Source organism: Thalia democratica, chromosome 2 (genome assembly GCF_965202585.1).
Source record: "Thalia democratica chromosome 2, ktThaDemo2.hap1.1, whole genome shotgun sequence".
NCBI classification, from domain to species: domain Eukaryota; kingdom Metazoa; phylum Chordata; class Thaliacea; order Salpida; family Salpidae; genus Thalia; species Thalia democratica.
In genome coordinates this window covers 25172510-25192090 of record NC_139166.1, presented here as the reverse complement: position 1 = coordinate 25192090, position 19581 = coordinate 25172510, and positions in this window count along the sequence as shown.

Genomic DNA, 19581 nt, shown 5'->3' with positions numbered 1-19581 from the left:
TTCTAGGAAACTTTTTACTAAGATGCTGTTAGTTCCCATTATAAATTGTTACTTAGTGTAAATAACTGTTGATTAAATAATGTTTTTCATCTAGTAAGTTCAATTTTACTTAAAAAATGTCCAATAAAATCACTAAAGTTTTATTTTACTTAATTGATTGTATATAATAATGTTGTGTGAAGCTTTAAAACCTTGAAAAGTTCAATTCAGAAAGAAAATTCAAAGACATTCAATTATAATTTAAAGATATTTTAATTTTATAAGTCTAAACATTTTTTTTAGTCAAATTTATTCTTTTATCATTTAAAGGTATTTTAATATTTTTATTTAAGTTATTTTATTTTTGTACATCTGTTGGCCACAAATCCATTCAGTGAGATTTCAAAACCATCATTAGAATCCCTGCACCATCAGGCAAACGTTTAGTTATAATTTAAAGATATTTTAATCTTATTGTATAAGCCTAAACATTCAAATTTTATAGATTAAATTAATTGAAAAAATTATTTTATTATAAATAGATATATAAATGTAAAAGATTTAAAATCTAAAAGAAAAAATTCTAAGAACTCCATCTATACTAACATTTAAATTAAAATTAAAATTTTCTTTATAAAAATTTATTCTAACTTTAATTATTTTATAATATTATTTACTGATATAAAGGTTGATTTTCTATAGAGTATATTAGTTATGTCTGTAACAGTTGAAGAAATAAAAAAGATTTGTTTTATAAACCTTGAATTGGAAGAAAAAAATCAAATATTTTGATATGCAATTTGTAAGTTCATAACTTTTTTCTGGTTTTTTTAGTTTCAGTTTACTAAAATTTTAAAGTATAATAAATAAAAACATATAATATTTTTCTATTACTACTTATATGTTTTTTTATTTCTAAGCAGAAAAAACATTTTAAACACAAAGTTTTTCGGCTAAATATTGCGTAGTTCGCACAATGCGTACTTAACTGACAGTGAATACCTAAGAAATGCGTACTTAAGCGGCAAGTTAAGAACAAAAATAAATTTTGAACCCCCTTTGAAAAATGTCTAGACACGCCCCTGCGATGTTCTAATAGATAAATGGTCACTTATACCTAATATGAACACTAAAAAGTTAGCCATAGTTTATTTGTTGCGAAGAATAAGTTGTTTGTGATTTCTAATTCACCACCTACCTGTGAGGTTTTTCACAACTTTTCTAATATCTTTATTGCTTTGAACCCCCCTCCGATATTGACAAGATTTATTAGAGCTACTGATATCGGAAATAGAGTGCTTATCTTTCAATATAACAGCCGAAATTAAATATCTTATGACGTTGATAAAAATAAGTGATCAGAAGAACTATGTGAACTTACAAAAAATCTCCAGTTTTTTCCGTGTATTAAAGTACTCTGTTTAAAGTATTTACTTTATTTATGGAATTTTTTACAAACGTTACAAAATATTTCTTTAAGAAACGGTTAGATCTACACAGTTATAAAGGATATTAAAAACCAAAGCATAGAAATATTAATATTAGTAAATTATTTCTCAACCTCTAAATTAACATAAGCCTCGAAAGGTTTTTTCGTACAACAGGTTATTAGACCAAAATTTTTTGAGTATTTTTTTTTTCGCTCAGTAATATGAGTTGTAAAGGTTTTTTTACAATTTATTTTATATGTTTTAGAATGCTTCCATCTTATTAATCTATTAACATTGAAAATAAATTTTACTAGTCATACAACTTTTTTCTAGCATGAAATAAGTGGTTAATTCATGTTTTATTGTATATCATTTCTTCAACATTGATTGTACTATCGTCGTTCAATATTTTTTTTTCCTATTAGCAAAGCTTTTTAAATACTTGTTACTTAAAAATCTCTGAAGATCCTTTTAGGAGAAACAGTGTTAGCTTAAGTGACAATCGTTGAATAAAAAATACCTACGTTGAAACCTACGAACATTTAATTTATATCCCACACATAAACTGCAATAACTTTTATTTTTCCAATTCGTATCAGTTGCAAAGCAAAAAGTTTAACTAGTATAAGTTGAAAGTCAACTAAAGATGTCAATGAATTTTACATATCTTTACTTTTTATTTAAGTTACTTTATTTAAAAAGATTAGGAAAGGTAAAAAAAAACATTATAAAATAGCAAATCAATACGGTAAAATGAAGTGTATTTATTATATATAGCAAACAAAAAGAGTAGTACTGTTCATTATAATAATTCAAAATACTTATATAAACATGAAATTAATGCTCAGTTTATAAGAACTAATTGTTTAAAAACTATACCTGATTTCTGAAAACCTGCTTTGTTCTACTTCAGTTTTACAACCTAAACTGTTAAATCTAGCTCTGTTAGCTACAACTGATCCTTTTAAATGTCCTCTGCTAGAGTTACATTTCAAGTATATTTCTTGTTATACATTTCCAAATTAGTTCTAATTAAATAACAATTTAAAATACTTAAAATCTAGGAGAGCCATAGTTTTTTGCTTCATAGAAAGTGGAAACTTTGATGAAATACCATAAGAAAAACTGTTCAGTACTACTTAATAATTGTATAAGTTTTTCTTATGGTATTTCATCAAAGTTTCCACTCTCTATGAAGCAGAAAACTATGGCTCTCCTTGATTTAAACCAAATGTTATTTTTTGTACAAACAAAAGTGACTATAGGTAGTAAAACTTTACTATAAAGTACATAGTATAATATAATAATGAAATATTTATAATTACAAAGTATGTAAAAAATATTTATACAAAATTGTTGTTTTGTAATATAAAAGAAAAATTTTCAAAAGCATTATTATTCATTAAAATGTTGTTATACTTTATTGATGCTAAGAATTGTTAAACACTACCATACAAATATGTCGAGTACTGGAGTCAAAATATAGCCATTTAAAAAAAAGTATTAAACTAAAGTAGGTGTAAGTGATACCATAAAACTAAAATATATTTGTTAAGGTTTGTAGACTTTAGTTTTATACTCTTTGTAGTATTTTGTTACAAAAATAGATAAACATTAAAGTAATAATAACAAATTAAACAGTATTCATTCTTTATCTCACTAACACATGTTTGAACACACAGAAACATGTATTAGTGTATTAAAGAAAGAATACTGTTTAATTTGTTATTGTCATATATTCCAGTGAACTTGTTTCGCTTGGTTCTTTCTTAACAAACGCTTAAGTTTATATTTTGAGTAGTTAAACATTTAAGTACTATTTTAAAGTAGTAGTTGCTAATGAATATCAAAGTGAATTTCAAAGTCTGTTCAAAAACTCATTTAAGTCTAAAAGTTATTAAATAGCTTTCAAACTTAGAGTATTAAAAAAGTCTGAAAAAAAGCAAGTTTTGTAATTTTCATTTCATTAAGTATTTTTTGATTTGAAGTCTAATATAATCATTTTAGTTTTATAGTTCTCGATACATACATCAAGCAGCTCAGTTATTAGTTATGTCTTAAAGTTACCTAATAGAACTTTTAGCACATGTAACGCATGTTAAAAAACTTTAAAAACATTAAAAAGTAGGCATATAATATATCTTGAAGATTAATTCACAATTCAATACTTAAGCTAATAGCAGTTTTAATTATTGTTTTAAATTTTACAAGCTTTGCTTAAAAGTTCAGAGTTTATCTTTCAGTTAAATACAAACATTTTCTCTCTACATTTTTATGAGTAATTTTAGTTGCTTCAAATAATTATAAATCTTTGTATAAGGTATATTTTAAACATACGTTATACGTCTTGCTTTCGAGCTGTTATCACTTGCACCACGAAATTAAAATGCAAGCCCTTAAAAACCAATGAAAAACAATGTTTAATGGAAAAACTTTAAATCATAAAATTAATTAATTATAACCTTTTAAGATCTTGCAAAAGTGACGCTCCTTGTGTTTTTGACACTTATTCATTTTTATGATAAAATTCATTACAGCTTACATAGAGGCGTGACTCTACAACTTAAACACAAACACATTTACAGTTCCAAAGCTTTTTTAGTAAAACTTAACGATTAGTCCAACAAATTTGAATAGTGGTTTTGAAGTTAACCGCAGATAAAAAGTCAACTGAATGAACAAAAATTTACTTTATAACAAACACATTACTGACTTCGAAAATTAAAGATTAATGCAGCTTAATTCCACAATCATAAAATAAGAAAAAAACCAAGCAGAAAAACTGAAATAACCGAAAGAACTGGAAATGCGCGAACGGCTTCTTACTTTCCAAACAGCAGCCAAGTGACAGTAAACTTCTGGGTCAAGGAACTATACTATTGTATTTTTCTGTTACACAGTAAACTAATAAAAAAATAATAAGAGTTTGTGTCAGAAAACAACCATGTATTTCGTTTATAAATTTGATTTATACAAAATTCTTGATAGTTGAAAAAACTAAAACTGTAAGTTTAAAAGAAAATAGACTGTTAACAAAAAATAAGTTATAAAATATTCAATGACTATATTTTTGTATTTTAATTTACTAATGAATCTACTCTGATATTTAAAAAAGTTTTCATAATTTTTAAGTCTTATCATTAGATCAAATTTTCTGTAGTTGTATCATACAAAGTGAAATGAGCTACTACAGTTCTACTATGTCATGTTTTAAAAATAATATAATCTTTAAAAAATATATTTTAGTTGTATGGTATCGTTTATACCGACGTTTTAAACTTTATAATAATAATTATAAAGCTTCATTTAAAGTTATAATAAAATTGATGACAAAATCAGTTTTACAGAACTAGTGACGCTAAGATAGTATAAGGTTATAAAATAAAAGTAATAGTAAAAGTGTTTTAGTTATACTTAAGCGTAAACATGATACAAGACTTAACATTTAAAACATAAAGTTAACACATAAACAAAAAAAAACTTTGACAGAATTTCGTGGCATTTTATAAAAAAGGTGCTAACCACTACAAAAACGGTGCTACAAACTGGTTTCATGATTTGAAAAGGAAGATGGCAGTGAAAAAGAAACGGTATCAAAAGTCGAAATCAGTTTTTAAAGGCGTTTTTTTGTTATGTTATTAGTTTATTAAACGACAAAACAAGACGCTCAAAATATTCGGTCTTAGGAGCTGGTGCACGAAAAACCTTTCGGTTATCGAGTCGCACACCACGTCTTGTCCAGGACATGCATATAATATCGAGATAAAATAAGAAAAAAATTATATTTTTATCGAAAGAATCTGTAATGTATTTTCTTTAGCAATGAAATAACATAGGACGTCGGAAATAGATAAAAACTTTTTTGTAACAAGATTTTTTTAGATTGGAAGTAGTTCAACTTTATAAAACTTCTTAGACTGTGTATTTATAATTATATTTGACTATCTCTTCATCCAAAATGATAGTTATTTTGTATTTAAAACCAGTGGATGTAATTAATATATATCTGTTTAGAGGTAGTATATCCTAATATTTTCCTTCGCGCGAAATTTTGTGAAAAAGTTTATAAAACTTTCTGAAAAGAGAAATATTAACTAAGAAAACTTCGCTATCTTCAAATTTTTTAATAAAAATGAAGTATAGTTTTGCTTAGGTCTTCAAATGATAAATATTGCTTTTATAATTTTTTTTAATGAGTAGCAATATTAGTATATCTAGGTAAAAATTGATAACAATAAACGCTTTTCACTACGTTTTAATTGAGGTACAATCAAACGCTACCTAATAGTGCTTTACAAATAGATTTCAATAACAAAAAAACAAACTTATAAATAAATTGATGAAATTTATTTGAAAAAAAATTAATTTAAGCTTATAAAGGTAGTCAATTTATCTAAAAGCAAATAAAGAGCCAATTAATTTAAACTTAAGTTATTTGTTTTTATATAATTATAACTATTAACTTATTGTTGTTATTAAGTTCAAAACAATTAAGATAGAATATCGATTGTACATGCTTAACTTTGTGTATTTTTGGTTTAAAACTACTAGTAATAAATAAACAACCCCATCATAATAATTTAGTTCAAGAAATATAAAGCTTAACATGTTTTATTGAGAAAATTATAAAGATATAAACTTATGAAAGCAATTTTAAAAGCTTAAAAAAATATTTGTACAAGCGTAGAAATTAAACCATAGGCATGGACAGATCGAAGCTAAATTTAGTTCAGTTTTATCAGTTTCAACTGAAAAATTTTACACAAAACTTTTAACAACTAAAAAGAAATAATTGAAACTAAGCTGAAATAAACCTTTAATTAATTAAAATCAGGTGTATATGTTAATGTATTTTAAATCTTTTTGCATAACTTAAAAGTATTAATCTTGGTAACAACTTTTTTAAACTTACAATTTACACTTTTACAAAAACTTTTACTAGTACCTGGTCAATTTTTATTTCAGTTTCAACTGAAAAATTTTGCAAAAAACAGGGTTACCACTCGTTTTTTCAAATTATTTTCCAGGTTTTCCAAATTTCTTCCAGGTTTTTAAAAGTACACATTTTTGGGTCTATTCTTAGTTTTAAGTTAAATTCTATTTAAGAAACTGTGTTAAATAGTATAAAAATATTGAAAAGATACTGTAAAATTACTTTAAATGTGTTTTTTAATAAAAAGAATTTTTGATGATGACAAAAAATCTTAACTATATGATAGATATTTTGTGTCAAATCAAAATTTTACAACTGAAAGTGTTAAAATTAATAAAAATTCCTGGTTTTTCCAGGTTTTTTGATCAAAATTCCAGGTTTTTCCAGGTTTTTTTTCAAAATTTCTCAAACTCCAGGTTTTTCCAGGTTTTTCCAGGTTTCCAGGTAAAGTGGCAACCCTGAAAAAAATTTTATCATCTCAAACAAAGTAATTGAAACAGAACTAAAGTATATCAAAACAAAAACAAGAAAAAAACATTCAAAAAATCTCAGTTTCTATCACAACTCCACCACTCTATCTTCCTCCTTTCGCGCCTCCCTACCAACCACCTCTCTGCCACTCCTCCTGGTCCTACTGGCATCCTCCTTTGCTTTGCATGCGACGAACGGGAACAACCTGAATTTGTAGTCCTCGTAAGAACACATCAACGACAAGGTGTTGACGCTTAGGTTGATGAGAAACGTCATGGGCGACCTTTGGTGTGTTTATTGTTTGTTTTTGTTAGTATATGTTTAATTGAATTTAAGCTTGAGAATTTAAAAGCTTTCAAAGCCGAATTTAAACGCTTATTAATATTTCTTGAATTCCTTTTTTCAATTTTTGATGAGTTTACTTTTTTTAACAACTTCTACTACATTTTCATTTAAACGTAAACTTATAAATTCTTATACTAGTTTGAAAACAGCTCAGTAATTTTTGAGGCCGAACTGTTTGGATACGGTTATCGAATTTTCAAAATAATTATTCAAATACACATAGACGTCGATATGAAGTCATAAACGACCTGGTTTGCAGCGTCACAGCTCGGATCACGTGGAACAAGACGACGCCGAAATCGCTGAGGCTGAACACCAGAGTGCTGAGGACAATTCTGTACAACGACGACCTATCAATAACAATAGACATTATTTTATAGCATGTAGATGTGGCGGAGGCTTTGTGTAATTGTGATTTAAAAGTTGTGTTTGGCTTTTAGAGGTTTTTTAAGGAAACTAAAGACAAAAATAGTGCAAGTAGTACATTGGGCAGAAATATATTTGTTTAAATAAGTTACTTTAGAATTATATTTTTTAGTTTCTTGATCAACACTTTTGGTTTAGAAACGTCGATCACCTAATACTGTCATTTGAAATGGTTGAATTGCTCAATCTGGTGCAGTGGTTGTAAATGGGCTTAATTATTTCCTTCAATATGATGGTTTGGAAAACAGCAATCACCAAGTAGCTGCCGTTCACAGCGTAAATGTAACCTCCGTGCTTTTCGCTGACTTCAAGGTTGAAGCTGAAGCAGTCGACCAGCTTAGAGTCAATCATGGTGAAGTATACGCAGTCGACTACCGTATGAGCTACTGAGAATAATAAGATGCCTATCGAGAACCAGTAGGCGCGCTTGGCTGCGAAAATCGAGCTTATTTTGTTGATAGTTTTGTAGCGGTAGGCGAATATTAGGTTGCAACAGCACCTGTTGAATAAATTCGGTATTGTATATAAAAAGTATTTTAAAAGTTATTTGTAGTACTACGATTATAGACAAATAATTAATCTTATTTTTTTAATGTTTAAATGGTAATAAGAGGAAAAATCTTAAGATTTGATACAAACTGTTGATAAAACACTAACTTAATTATTAGAAAACACAACAATTTTGTCTTTTTATGATAAGCAATGTTCAAAATGTTCAAACGTTGCAATGAAAGTTTTGTTAGTCACAAGTTGAAAACAGATTAGTGTTTTTAGGTTTAAAAAAGAAATTTATATTTTGCATCAAATTAAAAAAACAAAGCAAAAAAAACCTGTTGATAGCAATGGATATTTTGTACACGAGCGGCATCACAATGCATATGGCTCCCACTCCCAACTTCAAGTGCTGCTGGTAGTAAAGATCGTAGTAGCAGTAGAAGAAGGCGTTGCCGCACTCCGCCACGGAGCACAGGAGAACCACGCAGTTCTCCTTCAGCTGCTTCGATTCGATCTTGCGCAGCATGTACACCAGGCAGCACGCAGTTTTGACGCACGACAAGGCGAATATGGCCCACTCGACGACGTTCGACATGATTGATAGCCGAACAGTAAATTTGAGGAGTTTGTGTAGTGTGTGGAGTTAAATTGATTAAATTTTCTTTGAACAACCACAAAAGTTTTATGCTTTTGATATTAAAGTTATTACGAAACAATACCAAACACTTTATTTTTATAGCTTGTATACATTACTTATAACAGTTATAAGATAGTTTCTAAAAACTCATTATTGTATTTTTTAAGTTGCAAAACTTCAAAAGTTAATTATCTTTATGCTATAGAAATGTTTTTCATCTTAAAGAAAAGACCTTTGTAATTTATAACCAAAGTAGTTTAAACACATTATTTTTATTCAATAAATTATTTAAGCCCTAAAGTGGGCTCAGTAGAAGGTGTTCAAGTTTGAATATTAACCTTATTTTATATATATATATATATATTGATTTTGAACCTAGACCGTTTTTAAAAGGCAAGTCGTTTTATTCCGAAAGCAAATATTTAGAATAATTTTTAAAAACTTAATTTTTAACTTTTGATTTTAAATTTAACTAACAAGTTTTAATGTTTCTTATTAGACTGTTGACAGTACTACTTTAGAAATCGATCTAACTATTCAACAAATAACTTTTTGTTTTGTATTTATTATCATTTGTTAATTTTTTGTATTATCTAGCCTTTCAACTTAATTTTGTTATCGATTTTTATTTGAACTGTCTAGCATGTTTTCCTAAAGTTTACAAAACGTTGTAACTTTTTAATAGCAAATAATTTGCTTAAACAGTTTCAAAAAACACTATTTTGTTATTATGAAGATTTTTTTATTCACATAACCTTAGGTAAACTTTGATGGTAGAATTTTATAAGTTAAAATTCAATTATAAACGAAACTAAATTACTTGCTAGATAATACATCAACGAGCTAGTGTTCAAAACTTAGCCAAAATAAATTAAAAACAAAGTTTTCTGTTTATATATACCTTTTTTTTTTAGTTTTATTATTAAGCTTTTTTCAAAGAAATCTTAAACTGGTTAAATTAATGGTTTGTGTGTTATTTAATACTTTAAACGCACGCCTACTATTTTTTTTTGTTTGTTTTATGGTTAAATTTCGAAAATATATATATATCACCCTAATTATTAAGTATTTCTTACATATTATAAAAACGAATATCTGAGTTTAATTAAATTCTTGATGGTTAAGTGTAGCAAAAACATTTTTTTATTTCGTTTAAATAAATGTTTTACGTAAAAAACTAAACATAATTGATTATTAACAAAAGATTAAATTTTATAGTAAAATTGTAAAAGTACTTTAAAAAAATCTATTTTTAGTTTTATAATTTAGAGCGATTTACTGTTACTGATATAATAGTTTTTTTTAGAAAAGTTGTACTTCTGCCTTTAAACAACCGTAAACAGGTTTTATAGATAAATTATCAGTGAACTATTTAGAAAAAAAAAACATATCATACAGACATTAAAACTTGTTTTAAATAAGGTAAAACGCAAACATTAAAAGCACCATTATCTAATTCAATGAAGAAAAAACTCTTTTAATTATGTACTGTAAATGTTAAAATATAGTCAGAAAACAAAATCTGATAAATTAATAGAATAGTTATACAACATGAGAAATAAAACAAAATTGTTTTAAAGTTTATTGAAAAATGTGACTTAATTTTTAATTAAAAAACTTGTAATAACTTGTAGTAATGGTATATAACATTTCAAGATATCATAAAATTTATATGATTTTTTTTTTAGTTTTACTTTTATGAAAAGCAAAGGAAAACGTTACTAATAAAATTTTTAGTAAAAATAAAATGAGCTTCCTTAAATTAAAAAAAAATACGCTTGAAAATGCTGTTTAGAAGGTAAATATATTAATTTATAACTTTTGATATCTCTAAAACAACGATTAAATTTTACTTTTGAATTAAACAGGAAAATGTTTTATGTCATAACAATTTCCTTATGTAGGTAGAGTTTATCTTATTCAGCAAAAATATCAAATAAATCACAAAAAATAGTCTTGGTTGACAGAAGTATTATACTCGTTTAATTGAAAGAACTACTAATCAATATTAGAAATACTTTAAAAAGCTTCATATTTAAGCATTGAAATCATCGCATCTTAAGCCTTTTTTATTTATTTTATTATTTATATTATTATTAGTATACTTTACTTTTTATCTAATGTAAACTAACCTCATGCTTACGGTTTTTGTTTATTTGTATTAAATTTTCAAGGCTATCAAATGAAACTAAAATTTATTTTACTTTGTTTATTTTATAAATATATTATACTTTTTATCCACTGAAAAATGATCTCTTACTTACGGTTTTTGTTTAACTAGTATGAAATGAAACTAAAATATAAAATACTTTATTTATCTTAGTTTATAAAAATTTTAAATAAAATCTTAAAATAAAAACAGAAAGCTCAAATTGAAAAATAGTAGACCAACACCAGGTATTTCTTCTATATAAGACTGCAGTTCAAGTGGTATGAAGTTTTTATTTTTAATATTGTTTATATTTCAGATTTTCTTCATTTTTCAGAACTTATTTTTACAATTTTATATTTTAATATAGCTAAATAAATATAGTTTTAAGAAAAAAAAAACTAGCATTTTTGATTTTTCAAAAACAATTTGAAACTTTCAATTGTAATACATTGTGTATATGCATTGCATTCCAAACTGAAAATTTTGCATTTTTGTTTAAAAAGTTAAGAATAAAGATAAAGATATATATGTATATATATTAAAAGCTACTTTAGATATTTATATTTTATTGTTAGATATTACCACATGTAGTTTGTTTTATGATTTTTATGCTATGTCTTCTAAAATTACTTTTTATTTTGTTATTATCTTTAAACATATTTAGCTATTTTATATAGAAAAAATTCGCTTTCAAATATTAATAACTTTGGTATTGTTTTTCAAGTGAATTGCTTTAGAAAATATTTTAAATAGAAAAGTTTTTGTATTTTTTAATTCGTTAAGAATATATTTTTTTATGCTTTTTTCTTGTTTATTAGATATTTAGTTTTACTGTCATTCAGTTCTTTGTTTCAAACTTGCCAGACAACAGTTTTCCTCTATGTCTTCAATTTTAGATTTGTCGTATTAAATATATTTTTTTTTGACAACTTTTGATTTTTATTTAATTGAAATCTAAAGATATGCAATGTGCTAAGTTCATCTTGCTTTAACTTTGTTAAAATTCAGTCTTATTTTCTAACATCAATACCTAACCCACATTAAATAAGCAAGCAATCTATTCTATTTATAACATTTTACTTTCTTTTATTCAAATCTAGTTTTGTGTAATATATATTATGTGCAATGAGGTGCTGTTATCACTGTTATATTGTATATTTAAGAGATTGATATTTTTTCGTTAATGAAACAGATATTTTCATTTATACATATTTATTTTTTTAGATATAAAGTTTACTGTAATAAGTAAAAAGTAATTCTTATTTAGTAAGTTTATATTTGAGCAAGTATAAGTAATTCTTATGAAGTTATTTTTTAAATGGTTAAATTTTGAAATATATAAAAATTGTTTAGAAGAGTTATTCGAATTTATTTTGTATATCACAATTAATTCAATTATATTACTTTGAAAAAGATCTTTCTATAGCTAAAAGTATTACACAAAAGTTTTAAGTTAGTTGATTTTTTGAAGAAAAAAAATTGCGCACCCCTGACAAAATTACTACGCTACGCCACTGATATCATCCGAGAAAACCTACGACCGGTTTCATCGTTTAAGGACGAATACAGTCGTATGTTGTCTCGGATGCTGTTGTTGTTGGTCGAGTGTTAACGTTCATCATTAATCATATTTAATCATTAAGTTATTTTGACAGTAAATTGAAAATTATACGGTCGGCAAACTGCGGTTGCAATGTATTTTTAAGTAAAATCTTTTTAACTAAAATTTTAAAACAATAAAAAACAGTTTTTTTGGTAAGATCTTGATACTAGAATTTTAATTTAATCATTAGTAATTAATACTTCTTTGTTATTGCTTTTGTTATGGTATTTTAGTTTAAAAACGTTTTTTTACTGATTTCTATCACTGTTTTTGAACAACTGCTGTAGTCTATATTTTTCTGAAAAATTTAGTCATTTTATTTTACAATTAAAAGGCTGCCGACAATTATTATATGTGATTGGCTTAAAAGTATAGATTTAATAATAAATGAAATATAAATGTTTAGGCATAACATGTTATTAATTATTATTCGGTTTTTTTTCATTGTAATCAAAAAGTCTAAGCCAGGATTTCCCAAACTTTTTTCAAAAGGCCCTCTTTAAAGAAATTAAAAAGCTATGGCCTTCCCCAATAAGATTACTCAAAAAACTACCATAAAACTGCCTAAGACCTTACTTTTTTTTTGCTCTTCAGCATCAACTCTAGAATATCTAGTAAAAGTTTCAAATTATAGTCTTGTGGCTTCCCCTTTTACGGCTTGTGGCCCCCTAGATTTCCTATTTTTCCATAATTGGCTCAGTTTGAGAAACTCTGGTCTAATTTAAAATATAACACAAAATAATTATTAAGAAAGATATTTTGTTCTAATAAAGTTTTTTAAATGCTTTATTTGATTAACTGTCCTGGACAAGACAATAAATTGTATCCATGATGTATGACTTGATAACCGAAAGGTTTCTTCGGGCACCAGGTCATTAAAAATTAGTTAAATATAATTCAAATACTAAAACTATGATTTAATGAAAACAACCATAATTTATGAACTGTTTTGCCTTCTTATAGAACTCTAGTAACTAATATAGCTTATTGAACTATAAAAATACGCTTAAAAATTTTAGTCTAATATTCAACATTTTCTAGTTAGTTAAACATATAGTGTATAAAATCAACTATTACTTTACCTTTCCATACATTTGTATCTAAATAAAAAAAGTTAAAGTTTATTAAAAAACACTTTTCAAGAGTTTATATTATAGGTATTTTAATGTACGGCAACTTTTTTCTTTAACTGAATAGTAAATTATTAATAGTAAATAAAACTTACCAGGTTCTAGGATCAAACTTTTTGAGCGCATTTTAATTTTCAATAAACACATTTGTTACTTATATATTAAAACAACGTCTTCAAAAAATCAAAATGGATTTTTATAATTCATTATACACCATATATAAATAAGTAATAAAATTGAGCCGAAACATTTGTATTAGTTATAAAGTTTAATTGTGATTTTTTTTTAAATACATATATTTATATTTGAATCAAATTAAATTTATAATTATCCACTTTCTACCTTGAACTTCAATAAAACAAGATAATCACCTTTCTTATTTAACCAAAATTTTAACTTCTAAAAATAAATTCTAATGTAATTTTCTGGCTAAAGTTATATTGAGTATTCTTAAAGTTTTTATTTCGTTTTATATAAGCAGTAAATTTCACAAACTAAATTTTGTTGATGTTTTGGTGTTTTTTTATAATACAAGTTTGTAAGTATATTCACTTAATCATTAATGACTTTTATGATTAACAATTCATAAACTGTACAAACTGTACTAGGAACGTAGCTAGCCCAAAAAAGTTACGAATCTACAAAAAAATAAAACATCTGAAATGACGCGTTATAACGTCCTAGCGGGAACAGAGCAACTCAAACTACCTCTTAAGTCATATGTCATTAGATTTAAAATGAAAGTATGCAGTTATGTTAATACTTCAAACTTTTATTGAAAACAAGTATAAGAAAATGACAATTTAACTCAAAAACAGTTATATTGTTAAATGTACAACATTCGGAATTTATGTGGAAAGTTTAAAAATCGAAGATTTAACATAGTCAATAGAAACAAAAATAAACTATGCAAATTTTTCTAACCTAAAATGATATGATTTTGATTTTTGAAGAAAAATCCACAGATTTTATTAGAATCAAATTTACAATGCATACCTTTTTGATAAAAATGAAATTTATATGAGCTAAATGTACACAATTTAGATGTATTTAATTCGTTTAACTTTTACGATACTAAAAGTGGTAAAGAGTACATATATTAAAATTGTTTCTCAAGAGTGCAAAACTAAGTATAAATGAATACTAAAAGCTAAGAAATCAGGGCCTTTATAAACTGAATAATTGAAACAAAAGCAAGTTTTTTCGCACAAAAGTATACGTTATATTTATTTTTATTTATATATAAAGTATAGTTTATTCAGATATCATAAGTTTTAATGCTTATAAAGGTTAAATAAAGACATTTATCTGCCTTGATTAAAGTAGAGGCGGGCAACGTACGGCCCGAGTAAGAGCCATATCCGGTCCGTCAACAAAAGTTTTTTGGCTTTCTACTCTTTCATTTAAAAGCAGCTTGTAAAAAACAAAGATTGATTTTGAGCTTTTTAACGATAAGCTTAATGAAATTTGGTCTTTATTAAATATTTTGTTGTGCTTATAAAAAAATTTTTCATTGAAGTTTTGCTGAAAAAGAGTCTTTTTAGTGCAACTTTTCATAACGTTCTGGCAAGGATATATTTTTTTAAACCCGCCCGCGTAAGACTTTTTATTGAAATTCTGGTCCTTCGATTATTTAAATTTCATCCTATGTTTTGAAGCACATAAAAAAACTTTTACTGATTAAAATTTTTAGTGTGGATAAAGTAGGAAACTAAATATATCTTTATTTTTATTATAACAACTTACTAACAAAATATGCGTACAAGACATAAATAATTTTTTAGCTATTGAAGCGCTAGATGACAAAAAAATAATTAAGGCTATGCAGTTAGGTAACATTTATATAAATAACAACCAATAAAATAAATAGCTCGAAATAGTTATAAAAGAATAGAAAGTCAAAAGTACTGCAGCTTTTTATCAGCTGGCAAACATTTTCAATCGGTACGGTGATGAAAAAGAAACTTTTACGCTTCATAGAGCGTTGCTTAACAACTATAATTGATACTTCAAAAATTTTCAGAAACAAGTTCCAGCTTTGTGTAAAAAATAATCGAACTGTTCGGCTGACAAATGGCTGAGCCGCAAGTTTGAGAAAAAATTGTTGCAAACTGTTTGTCTTCCTTTGCTTTTCGCTCCTCCCTTGCAGCACCTCGTGAGCAAGCCCACCTTCTACACAAAATTTATAAAATCCGATGTTCAAATATCGAGTCGAATGCAGTTTTTAAAACAGCTGTTTGTGAGGGAGCTGAATTTAGCACTGTTGGAACTGAAGGTTTTGTTGTCAATCAGCTGAACGCAGCCGATTTCAGTGAAATTATTTTTCTCCCATAAACAAACATCGACGCAATTCAAAACGACATGTTTCTTCGAGTGGTGGACAGTGGCGTCGCGTGGTCATTTTTTAGGGGGTGCTGCAGATTGACATTTTAAAATTAAAAAACCCTTTAGTTTGAAAAATTTAGATTAAAATCATAAAGGTAATATGAAAAATTAGCAAATGTTTCAGAAAAAAAAGTTAAACATGTTTGTTTAATAAAATAACAAATAAAATTAAATAAAAAACTCCTGCTTGAATTGCTCCTGCTCGAGTTTTCCCTGCTCAAGTGTTCCATGCTCGAGTTACCTCTGCTTGAGTTGCCTCTGCTCGAGTTGCCTCTGCTCGAGTTGCCTCTGTTCGAGTTGCTCCTGCTCGAGTTGTTCCTGCTCCAGTTGTTCCTGCTCCAGTTGCTCCTTCTCGAGTTTTCCCTGCTCTAGTTGCTCCTGTTCGAGTTTTTTCTCTTGAGTTTATCACCACTGGTGGTGCATGTGTGCGGAGGTTTCAGCGGCAATAAGAAGTGGGTTGGGTTCATTGGAAAATTAGTTTTTTGAAGCTTTAACTTTTTTCTTATTTCTTCTTAATAAACTCACAGTTAGAATAGCTACAGTACCGAGAGACGAGTATAAAAAGTATTCAAAACAGTTAGATTTAATCAAAGTCATTTCTGTAAAATATCTATTTAATACATCCAGCTAGTCTGACATCTCTTTTAAAACCTTTTTTGAGATACCTATTGTAAAAGTATAAGAAGAGTTACAAAAAATCAATACATTTAAAAAAATATTTAAACTTTTTGTACCAAAATAAAGTATTTTAGCATACTTAGGAAAAATATGATACTATTTTTTATTAGCGACGCGTGGTACTTTTAGTAGGGGGTGCGTGAACTTTTTAAATGTCAAAAAAATCCTTTTAGCTTGTTTTTTTTAGCTCACTTACTTACGTTTTTTAAGTACTACAATTAAATTTGATAGTTTACAAAAACTTTTTAAAAACCGTAACTACTTAACAAAAGATTATTACTGATTTTACTGTAATCAATTCTTGATAATAAAAATACCTTTTTTTTGTAATTATTCAAAAAAAAACGATTTTCAACTAAGGTTTTTAGTTATATAGTTGTAGGTTTTAACAACACCATAACAAAATTTCGTAAATTTAGTATCACTACAACGATTAATATGTTTACACAAAAATTTGGTGTTTTTTATATCTTCAAAAAAATTGTTATTTTCATCAGTAGTTTTGTCACAAAAAATATACATTTTGTTGTTATTTAAATTGCCGCGAGGGGCGTTAGATGACTGTTTATCAAGTTTATAAAAAAACACTTTATAAAAACTAAAAATAAATGTTGTTTTTGTGCTCAGAAAGCACATTAAACTAAAGACTTTAAAACATTAATTTAATTTAAGAACTTTTTTTTAACTACTTTCATTTTATAAGACGTTTGTATTTATTTGTATCAACGTACTATATTGTGCTCAGTTTAGCCATCATTGTGCAAGAAGCACATCACAATTTAAGAATCTTTTTTATTAATAATATCTATTTTTACATTAAAGATTGTGACATTCAAGCATTTTAAGAACATTAAGATATTTTTAACTTTATAACATTTATGTTATATGTTTTGTTTATTTTCGCAGTTTTGTTTTACTAATATATTGGCTGCTTTTTCACTTTAATAAACTCACTTCATTAAAGAAACTATAAATATTAAGTTTATTACATACTTATTAGTTACTAAGTTAAACCTAATGAGTCGGGTGAACTCAGGAGACCCAAGACTTAAACGCTCGAAGCGTTTAGGACAACACACGGGCCAAATCCCCCTTGAAGATACTAACAGTAGTTTCTACTCCAGGCCTAGGACTACTGTTTTTTATTCTTTAAAATATTTTAGTATCTAATTAACATTCAAAACTTTATGTTGTGCTAGTTTTACGTTTTGAGAACATTAAGATAAATTTCGTATGTTTAAAGCCACTATAAAAGTCGTAACTTTCAAATACAAATTTGGTGTTTTATGAGAATAAAAAGAGTATTTAGAAAACTAAACTTTTTTAAATTTCAGCTGAGTGTGATAAGTAATTTAAAAGGCGCAATCTAAATTTATGCGCACATGCTTATAGGAATTTTGCACAAATGGTTTTTTCTCAAAAATGCGTTAAGGTGTGCTATAAAAAAACAGATATTTGAGCAAAGTGGTAATAAACTAAATCGAAGTTTTATAATAAGGTTACTTCAAAAACGAAATAAATTAAAACGGTTTAGCTTCTTTTGTAGGCGGGGCAACTGCGCCAATGCCCAACCCGACGAGTTGTCACTGGTACTTATTAATTTCAACCTGAATCAAGACAAGAGTTATCAATTAAAACTGAAAATTATTTAGCACACATTCTAACTGACTCGAATGAAAGTATTGCTAAAAATTATGATCTGAATATAAGTTTATTATCTTTTAATTGAAAGAACTGTATAATTTAATTAAACTACAGTTTAATAATCAAAATACTTATTTTTTCTTAGTTTAAAATATCTATAGATTTTATTTTTGTTTTTTCAACATCTTGGAAATAACCAATTAAAAAGCTTATTTTTAATGCATTTAAGAGATATCTACAAAAATAAAAGTAAATAATAAAGATTTATTAAAAAAATAATTGTTTTATATTAATTACTTAAAGTTAATTAGTTTGTAAACTGCTTAAATTTTTTTTTTAATCATTTAATAATTTTTGTGTGTACTGATCTTTTTTTAATATTCAAACTATATAAGGACTTGTTTAGATTGAAATTAAAACTGTTTATAAACAGTAAACTGAATGTTTTGTTTTTAAAAGTTATAATTACAACTTTGTGCTTCTTTTAATTCTTTAATTATCTCAAGCTCATTAGTTATTTTTTTTTGTTAACTTTTGTTTGAAAAAAAGTGCTATTTAATAATTGTATACTTTATATCTAAATTCATTAATGGTTAGGAGTATTTGTTTGAATAATTTTTATTTTTAACTATTTAAACAAGCTTTATGAATAAAAAAATAACCCTTATATCTATCCAGGACAGAGTCAATTTTTTTTGCAATAACATTAAATAGAAAATGTTTATTGAACGACAATACAAATGTGCCCAAAGTAATAGGTCCTAGGAATAAAAAAAATTTCGTTTATCGAGTTTTACACTACCTGGATACAGTTTAATGTCTTGTCCAGGACTGAATGATTCTAATTCAAAAAATATATACAAATTTTATAGCACATTAGTAGTTTAAAACGCTTTCAAGATTTTAACCCTCATTGTCAATAAATTTATACAAAATAAACTTTCAAAAATTTAAAAAAAACTTGTTAATTATTTGTCAACTTCGAAACGTTCGATTCTTTTTCGTTTTAACTGTTTAAATTTTTTTTTAATTTTAATAATTGCTCTTTTAGAAATTATTCATATCCTACTAAAATTTTAAATTTAACTATAAAATATTTGCTGGTGTTAATGACAGCAAGGGTAACACCTTCTTCAAAGTAATTTGTGTACAATTTTTTTATTTATACTTTAAAGTAATATGATTGGTATAAGTTTAAGGTTGTAAAGGTTTTGAAACACCATATTTAACTTAATCCTTTAAGCTTTTAAATTTAAACTTTAAGTATTTAAAC